Here is a 13,484-nt window from a genome sequence, read left to right as displayed (position 1 = left end):
CAGATCTCTTATTTCTTTAATAATGACAAACAAAATGATCCTTACGTATTTCCACTGTACAAAAGGATATTGATTTTCACAATAGCGTTGGTCCTAAGGACCCACAAGTATTGCAGTTTGTGGAGGGTACCTGGCATGACAACTGATGGATCTTTCAATTCTACAGATTTTAGCAAATGTTTGCACCATTGATGGCACTTGAGTTCCTGTGCTGGTGAAATCTGTATTCAGAATTAAAATTCACTGTTGGGAAGACCCAAGGACCATCTTCAAAAATGTTTCAATTAAAAATCTACAATCAGAAAGCACAATTCTGTCTAGATGATCTAAATGTGTGTGTAGTAAATAGAAGGGGTGTCCTAAACACTATGCCTGCACCTCTTACTGCTATTTTAACACTGTGGTGAAAGAATGACGACTAAATGCAGAAGACCATCTACTTACCAGTGTCTCCTTGTGCGTTTCTCGTCTTCCAGAAGCAGATATGACATCATAGTGCGAAATTAATACTTGATGGGGTCAAATGTTTTGTAAGATTCCAAAAATTACTTATACCACACTTAGAATATGCTACAAAATGTATAAAAGAATGACAATTTGAGTAGGAACAGTGAGTAGCTAAACTGCGTGTATTCACCTAAGAGACAAATATACTCAGGCCTGTACGCTCGTTTGACTAGGGCCCTCCTCACCTGTTGTTTCTGTAAGACAAATAAGACTACTTATTATGTCCTTTCTACCCATTTTACAGCGCTACACTATATTATGGCACTATATAAAACCATAAATAATAACCATCATCACATTGGTATAAGGGGGTTTTAATTTAGACATTTTAGGAAAACCTGCTATTGTAATTCCCAGTACCATGTATTGTTTTCCATGCGGTTTGAGCAGTTACCACAAGATGGCCTCCTTGTCCTCCCACACTAGTCATGGTTTGGTTTTTTTAAAATATTACCGTATTTTTTGCTGTAAGACATCACTATAGCATGTCACAGCATATGTCATACTGAATAATTGTAATAACCACTGTTGCTAAAGAGGTAATTCAAGTTTCATGGTGTTCTTTATTCTGTGATCACCGCTTGTTGTTCACATTATTGCTGTTCCACAATAAATAGACAGTATATGAGAGCCAAAAAATGCCACTGACCAAGTTTATGACATCACCACAAGGCATTATAATTATAATTTTTTTTAAGGTGTCCCGTTGTGAAGTAACAATTGCAGAGACTATCTATTTCTCTTTACAAACACACACACACAATATATATATATATATATATATATATATATATATATATATATCTTGCATTCTAAATACATAGACATTTATATGTAGTTGCCCCCTCCCCTTGTAGCTATAACAGCTTTCACTCTTCTGGGAAGATTTTCTGTGGGAATTTTTGCCCATTCATCTACTAGAGCATTTGTGAGGTCAGGTACTAGAACAGAAGATCTGGCTCGCAATCTCCGTTCCCGTTCATCCCAAATTCTACCACACCAGACTCATCCAGCCATATGGACCTGACAGACACAATACATATGGATTATATTTAGCTATGTAGGTAAAACTGGTATTTGCCATATTTATCACTGGTCAACTTGGTTTGGCTTGACCCTGGCATGAAACTTTTGACACAGCTTCTGGTTTTTCAACTTTCAATATTAAATAAACCCAGCAGTGTATGTTTTTAAATGTCCTCATTAAAGCACAAGTGGCTCAATCAGGGTATTTCCCCAAAAATATTGTGTGCTTTTGGGGGATTCGATGACCAGACCTAGGAAAGGACACTACCACACAAATGTAAATCCAATCATGTAAATAATCCGGCTCTATTTTATATAATCTTACATCATCTGTAAATGCAGACTAAATTAGGTCACTAGATTTTTTTTATTTTACTTCTCTTGAGAAATCATATGGCAATTAAAATTGTATCACCTACCTTAATAAAAGAAGACTCTACAACTTAATAAAAAGATTTAATATCCATCCGAAGGCATATTTAATGAAGTGTTGATTGCCATTGAAGGTAATATTAGAACTATAATCGTATTCTGTATCCCAGCTGCCCATCACCAGGATAAGCCTCATTCTCAGATTCCCATATGCATATTCCTTCTGTAAAACTTGTCCAGACAACCTTAAAATTACCTTTGGTCTGATCTATTGGCATTAGTCAGTTAAAGCCATCTTTAGAGGTCTTCAGAATTTACTCTTGTAACCTCATAGTAAACAGAACATTTCAGGAAACCCTTAAAGCAGTAAATATCTGATTCATCTAATCTAAGTTACTTATATCATGGTGGTGAATACATAGATTCTTTTGCCACTAGCATTTTGTCAGAATAAGACCAAACCTGCTTAGGTTTTAAATATATATAAAAAAAATCTTATTTGAAGGATCTCTTTAGTGACATTCAAATAATTTATAAGAAATAAATGAAACACGGATACAGGTAATGAGGATTATCCACGTGAAATGCAGGAGTTCGGGCTTGGTTTGTTGTACTCTGCCAACTGCATCCAAATTATGGCATCAAGATGACTCTAATTCCCAACTCCACTTAACAGAATGGACCAGTGTTGTGGATGGCTGTGGGCCAAGCTATGTGTGCATAGTACTCTGACCCATTAAATGGAGAATGAATATGTTATTTTTTGGATAAGGGGTTTATCAGATTTTAACCATGAGGGACTAATACATCTAAATGGTTCCTTGATACTGAGTTCTTTTCCATTCCATTTTTCACAGTTGTCCTTTGAAATCATGTACAATTAGGATAATTAACAATTGTTGTCTTTGAATGTTCAGACATTTAATAGCAGCAACAGTTTTTCTTTGTTTCTCAAATTAAAAGCTCTAGTCTATATATCTGAAATAGTTTACATTTCTTAAAGTATTGAAATGTTTCTATCACACCTCCTATGTTTACACATGTTTAGTCTGCAAACCATTAACCATCTTAGTAGCCCTTCTTTGAACTCTCGCCAACATTTCAGTTCTTCAAATTGGGAGTGCTGGGATGTAGCAGGAGGTGGGAATGGCATGGTCAGATCCAGGAGGACACAGGGTCTGGGGCAGATCACCTGCCCACCATACACTCTCTGCTGTAGAGTGTCAGGAAGCGGCCAAGTTGGAGCTCCGGTAGCATTTGCTACCCAGGACAGTGGAACAGTGCCTGAAAACCAGGTCAATGGGATGTAATGTATTCTATTAGTTAAAGAAGTATCTTTACAGTGCCTTTGTGTGTGTATTATCGTCAGTGATAGGTGCTCAAGCCCTACTTATTTTGCTGTAGGGTCCTTTCTTTGTCTAAAATCAGTTTCACCAGCCATAGTGTCATCTATGACCAGAAATATTATGTCTAGTCGCCGTATCTTGTATCACTTTTGATATTCTCCATTTATTTATTTTTTACAGCATGTTATTGTTGAAATAGGCGATCCTTTGCACACCATAGAATTGTTTTCTGCCAGATGGTCATGTTAAAAAAGTTTTCCTCAGTAGTTACAGCTTCATGTTTGCTTTCAAAGACCTCCTCACCTCTTTTTCTTTCTTTGCTTATGCTGGAATATTTTCCAGGCCTCAGTTCCCATATTTCTCACCCTTTGATATAAGTGACTCCTGTAACATATTTCTCTTACTTTGTAACTGCCACTCTCCTTCCATTAAAGCTTACTCTGGAGAGGGGCACCACTACCATTTTCTCCTCTTTTTCCATATATTTGTTCTCAGGGTGCTTGTAGAAGACAGTGCTGTTTTTATCTAGAAGTGTTTGATCTGTAGAGCTTGACTAAGCAAACACATGTCAGACATTTATTTACACACAGACCACTTGCAAATTGGGACTTTTTCCACAACCACAATGTTATTCTCAGATAGAAAGTTTTGTGCATAATGTCTGCTTTTGCACTTCTAGAAAGCTTAAGACTTTACTCTTTATTCCATACTTCTATCATGTGATCTTTTCTAGATTTTGGAACTATGTGTTCTAGTTCATTCTGTCATAGGTTCATTTTTTCTTTTGACTGCCAGTAATAAAGACATCACTCCTAATCTCCTGCCATGGAGCTGTCCACATTCTTCTCGCTTCTCCCTTATGTATTTGCCAGGAACTGGGCTATTTGCTTGTTCTTGTGCTGATTACAATCCTTGGAATGATTACTCCTGGGAGTTCATTTAACTAGCCAAGTACTCGTAGTTTTGTGACTTGTACTTGCTTTGTGTATTGAATACTTGGAATCAGCGATGTCATATACATATGTTCCTAAGTACAGTGTAGCAATGAGTACTCAATACTGGCGGTGTTCCTAGTTTAAGGAGCACTACAGCATCTTGTTATTTTGATTGTTACAATAAAAGTTACCCATTCCTCCTCACTATGCCGCCTAATCTATTTGTCTCTGCTAGGGTGATTACATTGGTCATTTTTTGGTACCCATACAGAATTCATGTGTTGTTGATCAGTATAGATAAATTCCCATCATTCACTTCTGTGAATTTATATATCCCACATACTGCAGGGTAACTGAGCAAATCTATAACTTTCCTCCACCCTTTGACTAGGTGTTACTCCTTTGGATTTTTTTGACACCAGTATATTTTAGGGAAAAAAAATAATTATAATATATATATATATCACTTAAGACATCTGCTGCTTCTACAAGTGCAGCCAACTTTGTCCAGGTTTGGTCCATTTAATGTCTGTTGGGCCCTCAAATTCTGCAATCCTTTCCTCTTGTGTTTTTCACCGGCTCTTTGAAATAATAAACCAAAAATGTTTGTTTATTTTTATCCTGGTTTATATGTTCTTCTCAAACTGTCTTCACATAAGGAAGGCCTTCATCGCTTTCTATCAGCAGATTGGCAAAAGACAGCTCACGATATGCATTTAGCACTTAGGATGATGTATTTGTTTTGTTTTTCATTTTCTTTTTAACACAAGCACTGTCAACAGATCCTTCACAAACATCTTTCAAAAAAGATATTAAAAATATATATTGCGCTGAGAGAGAAAAAAATCAAACATTTTATAAACACAACTCAAAGAAAGCTAAAGATCATAACCAATCATAGCTTCTCAAGGGGCTAAAGTTGTTTCTAGTACCTTCAAGTTTTAAAATCACCTTATTTTAAACAACTAGAGTTTGAATGTGCATTATTATAAGATTATATATATATATATATATATATATATATATATATATATATTGTGTATATAATATACTGATACAAGCTTTCTTTTTTTAATTACGAGCACATGCAAGTTTCATCCTGCTGGAAAAAGAACAAGGAGCTCTGCTATACATTTTGACCATTGCTTTACTATGAGTTAAGTCCACTTAACCTACCAAATACTTAAAATGGCATTTGCCACGTTGACCTGGAACAGCTGATTACTTGAACTAGTGCAACCAAACCAAATAACTGACTACTGGAAACAGCATCTCAATTTATTTTTATTGGCCAAGCATGCACATGTCTCTTCCTAGCTTTGCTTCCCAGATTGTTTCATGGCCTGCCCCATATGACGGTTAGAAGTAGTGGAACCGGGACCTTTGACTATCGAAGGAAGTGGAGACACTTCAATAGTGACTGTCTCCACCTTCTGTATCCATCTGTGCAATACATTTATTTATATAGGGCCAGTAGATTCTGTAATTAAATGTCACACACAAACAAACTGGTACAAAAGGAGAAGAGTGCCCTGCCCTTACAATCTAGTCGGTGGTTGAGGGGAAGTGAAACAATAGGAGAGGGCTGCTTGGATGGGGATGAGTTAATGGGGTCTGGATGATCTGTTGAAGTTGTTGATCATGGCTTGATTATGATGAGAGTATTAGGAAGAAATGTTGTACGCTTCTCGAAAAAGGTGGGTTTTCAGAGATCTTTTGATAGTTGTGTACAAGGGAGAAAGTCTGGTGAAATGGGGAAGGATGGATGCAGCACGGGCAAACTCCTGAATACAGGAGTGGGAAGAGGTTATGACAGTAGAAGAGAGCCGCATCTCATGGGAGGAATGAAGAGGGCGGTTAGGGGACCATCACCTGGCTCCACTACTTCTCATATGGAGACAGGAGGTAGAGTCTAGTGGAATCACTATTGGAGTGTGGGTCTGCAGTGGACAAATAAGTAAGGGGATAAACTTTGTGGAGATGGGGCTAAATGCTTGCCCCATCTTCAGTTTAAAAAAGTGTCATCTCTCCGGCACTAAGGTGGTCTCACAATGAAGAGGTGATAGCCAGCAGTGGCCATACTGATTAGTCAGTAATAATGTCTGTATTAATACCAAGTTAGTGGCACCAAAGGGAAATCTAAAAGCATAAACAATAACAGGCTATAGTCAGGAGAGGCTGCTACCAGACGCGAGAAGACAAGCTAAGACAGAAATGTAGATCCACAACGGGGCTAAAATCACAATTAATACAGAGGTGCTGGGTAATGTAGGACTGGTGTATGGAGCTTTTGTTAGGTAGGCATCTGGAGTGTGGAACTGTCATGTACACATGCAACCCACATGATGAGGGAGCGTGATGCCAAAAAAATATGAATGATGTGAAACACAACCCTTTGTAGTGTATTGTAGACAGGGGAGGGCTGACTGCCTACCGCCTGGGGGGCAAGTCTAGTCAAGTGGCCCATAGTCCTTTAAATTGACTATAGCTCAATTTATTCCTACAGAAAGTAAAGTGCCAGGAAACAGATGATCAAATGCACACTAGGACAGACTCTGCCACACCGACACACTAAACACACACACATCAGGACAGGCTCTGCACTTCAACACCCAAACACACACACACCAGGACAGGTTCTGCCACACCGACACCCAAACACACACCTACAGGACAGGCACTGACACACTGACACCCAGACACACACACCAGGACTGGCTCTGCCACAGCGACACCCAAACACACACACATCAGGACAGGCTCTGCACTTCAACACCCAAACACACACACACACACCAGGACAGGCTCTGCCACACCGACACCCAGACACACACACCAGGACAGGCTCTGCCACACCGACACCCAAACACACACCCACAGGATAGGCTCTGACACACTGACACCCAGACACACACACCAGGACAGGCTCTGACACCCACCAGACGGGCTAAGCTACAACAATAATTTTTAAAAAAAAGTATTTTCCACACTGCCATTTTCAAAACACGTGACCATGTGTCCTACAACTTGGTCTCGAAAGCATGCAATTAAACTCTCAGTTAGCCAATCAATTGTATCATTTTAACTATACTTTTCTCCTGTTTTCTTAATGACTAACACGGTACAAACCCTTTTATCATTGAACTGAAATTACAAAATCAAGTTTTAAAAATGATTTTAAAAAACTAAGGGAAGACAGTAGGCAAGCAGTAGGCCGTGGGCACGGTCAGCCCAGGGCCAGGACACGGCGGTGCCAGTGAGGCACTGTGTGCAGCAAACTGTCAGCTCAACAGCACTACACAGTTGACAGTTTCACAGAAGCACTGGGAAAAAAAATCCTACTTCAGTAAAGTACACTGTGAGAAATGGCAGGCTGAGGCTATTACCAGTCTCACACAGAACAATCTCTCCTGTCTCTGTAATGCTCTGATGCAGCACAGCAGCGTTGCAAAAGCAGTCACAGCGAAAATGAATGGATCTCATGCAAGCTCTGCTCTTATAAAGGCTGTTTCCTATTAAAAAAAAAAAGCAGCACAGACATTGGACGAGCCCTCAGCATGATGTCACAAGAGGGAGCTGATTGGACAAACGAAGATCCGCTCACTCAATCAATCCTCTTCTTTGAAAAATTGGGGGGCGCGCCGTGAAAACGAAGACGAACATGAAGAAACAAAGAATCTTCGTTTTGTGCGTCTTCGTCTTCGTGTACTTTTTGCCGCCGCCTTGTTCGTTTCTTCGGTATTTGGTTTGAATAACAAAAGCACACTATTCCTGTTCGTTTTTATGATCGCCCAAATACGAATGCACAAGTCTAGTGTATTGTATACAATTCAGGTATCCGCTATATGGGAGGTAACAGTTGAATATATGGTAAGACGCTGCCTCAGAGACATCAAATAGTTAACATCAAATCCAGAGTTATCTGGGAATGGAACACTTTCTTAAATGTATATAACATTTATTTATATAACGCCAGCAGATTTCTTAGTGCTGTTGCAATCGAGAACAGTGAAAATATTTAACAATGACATTAAATTTGACCCTATACGGGATTGACAATAACATTAACACATCTTAAGACATATTGGTACGAAAGGAGGCGAGGGCGAGCTTACTGTCTTTAATAAGCACTGTTGTATTGCCATTATCTCTCTTTTTCAGTTAGATGGTGAGTACAGGGTAAGGTTAAAATCTTTTGTCAGACGCTGTAATAATTTTCTGTATAATATATCAACCAGTGATGACGCAAATGCATTTCAAGTGGTGATTTGTATGCACTAAGGGTTCATTTGCAGCAGTAGATTCAGAGTTGATTTTCTTAGAATAGGCTTTTAAAAGGGAAAACATTTAATATGAGTCAACAAAGCACACTGCTCTTGGGGTCCATATCACCTATTCATTGTATCTTGAATGTTGTGGTTTTAAACCGTACTTGTTTCTTTCTGGCACCAGATCAGCAGAATGACAATACAATGCTGTGCTCTGTGCTTAAGTGGAGCCTGTCATAGTCTCTTTTTGCTAATGCTCTAGTTTAAGAAAAGGGTGAGTGATCAGTTCTTTATGGTTTAACATGTCAGATAATTTCTGTCTGCATGTGTCTGTCTTTAAATATCAAAGTGAGTCTATGGTTGATCTTCACTTGTGATGTAACCATCATAGGTGGCCCAGGCAGTTACCTTTTTTTAGAAATGTGAATTTTCTCAGCAGGGTTGCCAGGTAATCCTTTGAAAACTGGGTCTGGGCATCCTACATACCAGAAGGCTAAAGCTTTTTACAAGGGCTTCCTGGGCCATACCATCCAGAATCATAGGGGTCTAGTTTCAATGAGCAGTCTGGTAACCCTACATACTGAATTACCTGTCAAATCCTTTGCCCCGCACTGACTGACACTACTTATTGAATTTATATTTTGGTCTTTTGAATGGCATTTAAGTAAATTAAAAAAAACTAAACAAGGGAAAATAATGTAAACATTGAAATATACGATCCCAAATTTAGGTTGGGTTACATTACATTAATTACAGCTATGATTACATGAAATGTCCATAATGTGGTCTTTTGATGTGAAGGTGTCTGTATGCATATAATGCCTTAAATAGTCTGGTCCTTAAATGTTTTGGATCAATCTCTGAAGGCAGATATTTGATGTTTTGGTACTATTGTAAAAACTTAAAAATAAAACATAAGGAGGTCCATTTCCTTAACTGTTTTCTGCATTTAAACCAAAGATGACTGAAAACTTGCCTCAGGCTTCATTGAGATTTGGCCTCAAGTGAATAACTTGCCTTTTCTAGTTATAGGAGTATTTAAAGAAAAACTTCAGCCACTTTAATGCATGTGATAGCTGCAGAGCCCCTTTATCCCGTTTTCATGGTGTCCATTCCACAAACGTATGGGAATTCTACAGAATCCTCCCTATATGCATTGCCCCTTTTCCTGCCCCCCCCCATCTAAGTTCTGTTCAGGAGATGTATTCTCCGTGCATGTGATATACTCACCTCCAGCCAACTCCAGGGCGGTTTGGGGAAAGCTGCAGTCCTGAAGTCCTGTCAGACCCCTTTGCACATGCATGACCAGCAAACCAATTAATTTTAATCAACCAGCTTCAAGCAGCCAATCAATGGCAACAAATGTTGGACCACAGAGTAGATGCATATTAAAGTACTCACAGAGTGCCTTAATATGTATTCTTCTTTAGAGGAGGTGTCAGGGAAATTAGACTGTCAATTTAAGTCAGCTTACTGTATATAGTAAACCCATCGAGGCTGTAATTTAAACTTTGCTGTAACAAATTGTATTTTCAGTAAATCAGCAGGGGTTACACCAGGGAGACCCATTCTCTATACACGTGAAAGTCTCCAAGTGGTTTATACTTACAGTTAAGAAACAGCCTTATCACTGCCAAAGTAAAGATTGTTTTTAGAATGCGTTGTATACAGTGTATATACACTCACTGGCCACTTTATTAGGTACATGTGTTCAATTGCTTGTTAACACAAATAGCTAATCAGCCAATCACATGGCAGCAACTCAATGTGTTTAGGCATGTAGACAGGGTCAAGACAACTTGCTGAAGTTCAAACCGAGCATCAGAATGGGGAAGAAAGGGGACTTTGAATGTGGCATGATTGTTGGTGCCAGACGGGCTGGTCTGAGTATTTCAGAAACTGCTGATCTACTGGAATTTTCACTCACAACGATCTCTATGGTTTACAAAAACGGTCCGAAAAAGATAAAAAAATCCAGTGAACGGTAGTTGTGTGGACGAAAATGCCTTGTTGATGTCAGAGGAGAATGGGCGGACTGGTTCGAGATGACAGAAAGGCAACAGTAACTCAAATAACCACTCGGTACAACCAAGTTATGCAGAATACCATCTCTGAAGGCACAACACGTCGAACCTTGAAGCAGAAGACCACACCGGGTGCCACTCCTGTCAGCTAAGAACAGGAAACTAAGGCTACGATTCACACAGGCTCACCAAAATTGGACAATTGAAGACTGGAAGAACGTTGCCTGGTCTGATGAGTCTCCAATCCAGCTGCTACATTCAAGTGGCAGGGCCAGAATTTTGCGTAAACAACATAAAAGCATGGATCCATCCTATCTTGTATTAACAGTTCAGGCTGGTGGTGGTGTAATAGTGTGGTGTAATAGTGTGTGTAATAGTGTGGGCCCCTTAGTACCAATTGAACATCGTTTAAATGCAACAGTCTACCTGAGTATTATTGCTGACCATGTCCATCCCTTTATGACCACAGTGTACCCATCTTCTGATGGCTGCTTCCAGCAGGATAATGCACCATGTCACAAATCTCACACCATCTCAGACTGGTTTCTTGAACATGACAATGAGTTCACTGTACGCCAATGGTCTCCACAGTCACCAGATCTCAATCCATTAGAGGACCTTTGGGATGCGGGAGATTCACATCATGGATGTGCAGCCGACAAACCTGCAGCAACTACTTGATGCCATCATGTCCATATGGGCCAAAATCTCTGAGAAGCGTTTCCAGCACCTTTTAGAAAGTATGCCACGAAGAATGAAGGCAGTTCTGAAGGCAAAAGGGGGTCCAATAAAGTGGCCAGTTAGTGTGTAATATATATAAATATATATATATATATATATATATATATAATAACATGCCCTTGTGGCTTATCTTATATAGGCAAAACAGAGCTCACATTAGGAGGCCTGCCATTAAAATGACTTCTAGCGTTGCCAAGAATGACAAATCTGTAGCGAAACACATCCTTGCACTGAGACATCATTTACCAGAAATGAAATTTGTTGCTATTGATCATGTCCCTCTACTAAATAGAAGTGGCAATCGTGCTGGAAAAAATTGCTTCAACGTGAAGCTTACTTTATAAGGGAGCTAAATAGAGTGCTTCTGACGGGACTGAATGAAAGCTTTACAGCAGCATTTTGGGACATGGATGATATTTATTATGATCAGTATCCTATGGAAATTGTCTATCCTTGACTATAGACTAGAGACAATTATTAGTTTCATGTTTCAGAATAATGTCCTCTGAATTTTGATTTATATGCAATGGTAGTGTTGGTATATATATATACACAGTCTAATCTGGTTGTTATCATGATCACATTGGCTTCCTTTATACCGTTTTCCTGTTTTCTATTTTATTATCACACATTGTCTGGGTGTTTGTGTGAGTAGGTGATCACCTGGTAGTCCAGATAATGTTTTAGCTCACACATTGAACATACTTTCTGGTCCCCAGCTGTATAAAATAGATTTCCCATGAACATGCAGTGTTTAATATTATGTATTTTCATTTTTCTGTTTATTTATCTGTTATCAGAACTGTTTACAAAATTATTTTACAGCAGTTGAAATTTAAATTTTTTAAACTAGTAAGTAATGAGAATTAGGCATTTCTTAATTGAGAATCTTACGTATAAAAAAAAAAAAATATATGGCGGAGTTTCATTTCTTAACACAATGCCCTAGTTTAATATATTTCTCACAGGTGCCCTACTTTTGATTAAATACACTTGAAATGTCTTTGGAAACCAACTCCTTGAAGCATTTAAATAGAACCCTTAATCATTTTTACAAGCTCTTTGAGTATGGCGGGCTTTAAAAACTCTACGTGAAGGATTTTTGCCTGCGCTGGATGAAATCTCCTCTAATAAGACAATGTGTTAGGGGTGACTGACTGGAGGGGGCAGCTACATGGGGATCGTACAATCAGCTGTGCTGTGAGATATGGCAAATAACACCGAGTAAAAAAAGGAAAGCACATAATGAAAGCAATAATTTCACTGACCAGTCATTAACAATAGAGATTGTACAGCTTTTAAGAATTCATGGCCTCACAGCATATCTGAGTAGCAATTAAAATTACAGATTGCAGCCCCTGTGCTGGCAGAAAAGTCGGCATTACTTCATACTGGTTGCGTGCCCATCTGGCAGCAAACTGGTTAACTGAAATATATCCAGCAGAGAGTATTATCCTTAAGCCGAAATGTGAATTGTTAAATATTTTATACGATACATGGCTGCAGGGAGGCAGATCATTCCTTGTTACTCTTCAGTGTTTTTCCTTATCTTGTGGTACATATAGGGTACTGGAATCCATCAGTATGTCTAAAATAGTTATATGTTGTAGTTTTTGTTTTGGTAATGTGTGGACATTGTATGTTTCTCCGATGTGTCCTTCTCAGATAATTTCTCTACTTTGTGTTCATTGTGTTGCTGAACGTTGCACTTGCCTGAATTCACTGTATAAAATGTCAAGGATAGAGTTGGCTCAACATAATGTACAGTCTTTCAATTTAATTAAGGGCTTAACAGCTTCTCTTGGAGGATTAATTGTTACGGCAATGTTACTCTAGATGTATGTCTACAACATACCTTTCGAGCAGAACTGCAATCTTTGCCACAGAGCTACCTGCTGGCTTCACCTGGCTTATTTGGACTAAATGCGAAGTATCAGGTCTTACTCTGGGGTAGTTTGTGTCCACTAATGCTGGATTGCTCTGATAATCTTTGTTTTACATTTATCAGTCAATCAATTGAAAGGTGATGGCTGTTCACTGAGCTGGCCAGAGACTGCTCCCACGCTAACAAGTGGAAAACAGATCCCTGCCTTGGGTGCACAGTAGGTCAGCCATCATCTTAGCTTTAAAAAAAACTCTTTTGGGACTATGACCAAACAAGCTTAAAACTAAGTGCATATAACTGAAAACATGACAGGCTAGTGCACACGCTTCAGTGATGGCTGAGCACGTCAGGGTATTGCGAATAATTGAATGGCCACTGTT

The sequence above is a fragment of the Spea bombifrons genome, chromosome 2, assembly GCF_027358695.1.
Source record: "Spea bombifrons isolate aSpeBom1 chromosome 2, aSpeBom1.2.pri, whole genome shotgun sequence".
NCBI classification, from domain to species: Eukaryota; Metazoa; Chordata; class Amphibia; order Anura; family Pelobatidae; genus Spea; species Spea bombifrons.
This window is presented reverse-complemented; position numbering follows the sequence as displayed.